The sequence below is a fragment of the Octopus bimaculoides genome, chromosome 5 (genome assembly GCF_001194135.2).
Source record: "Octopus bimaculoides isolate UCB-OBI-ISO-001 chromosome 5, ASM119413v2, whole genome shotgun sequence".
Lineage (NCBI taxonomy): Eukaryota > Metazoa > Mollusca > Cephalopoda > Octopoda > Octopodidae > Octopus > Octopus bimaculoides.
Genome location: NC_068985.1, coordinates 40920827 through 40921938, shown reverse-complemented (window position 1 = coordinate 40921938; position 1112 = coordinate 40920827).

Sequence of the window (1112 nt, the reverse complement as noted above, 5' to 3'; positions counted from 1 at the left end):
TATATATTCATTAGAAATGCAGAGACGCCTATAATAGGACATATATATATATGAGAGGTTTGGGTTTCCAGAAGACCCAAATGACAAGTAAGACTATGTAAGTGCTACGGAAGGACTGCTGTTAGACTCCCGGTTCGATAATAGTATGAATGAGGAGTCTAACACGGGGCGTGTGCGAACGTGTATTTGTTAAATAAAATGAGACAACAAAGCCAGGGCAGTGTGAAATTTCTAGGACATTTATAAAAAGAAAGGTAGTCTTACAGCTGTTTCAGGGATATAAATGATATCCCATTAACAGAGACGATATGAGAGCGTTAACTAGAAGGAAATAGTAAGTTCAGTATAAGGAAATATTATTCATTTGTAATAACAAAATATGAACTCCTATCGGAATTTACATGCCATGGACAAGGAATCTCTTTACCCATTCTACACAGCACAATCCTTGGATAATGGAACTGCAACTGTAAAATCCATCGTATTTTTATTTTCATTCTCATATTCCCCTTTATATTGGAGGCGCGTGGCTTAGTGGTTAGGGTATCAGCATCATGATCGTAAAATTGTGGTTTCGATTCCTGGACCGGGCGACGCGTTGTGTTCTTGAGCAAAACACTTCATTTCACGTTGCTCCAGTCCACTCAGCTGGCAAAAATGAGTAACGCTGCGATGGACTGGCGTCCCGTCCAGCTGGGGAACACATACACCATTGAAACCGGGAAACCGGGCCCATGAGCCTGGCTAGGCTTTAAAAGGGTGCATGTATTTATTATTTATTTATTCCCCTTTATACCTCCTATATCTTTACCTTTCCAGAATAACTTCTTATATTGAACTTTACTATTTCCTTCAATTTAACTCTCACATACTGACTCTGATGATGGGATATCTTTTATACCCCTGAAACAGCTGTAAACTACCTTTCTCTTTATAAATGTCCTAGAAATTTCACACTGCCTTGGCTTTGTTGTCTCGTTTTATTTAACATATGTATGCATGTATGAATGTGTGTATATATAGACGGAAACCACATGTCGAGCAAAAGGGCAAAAGCTTGCTCGATCTCGATTTTCAGTACTATATATATATATATATATATATATATATAT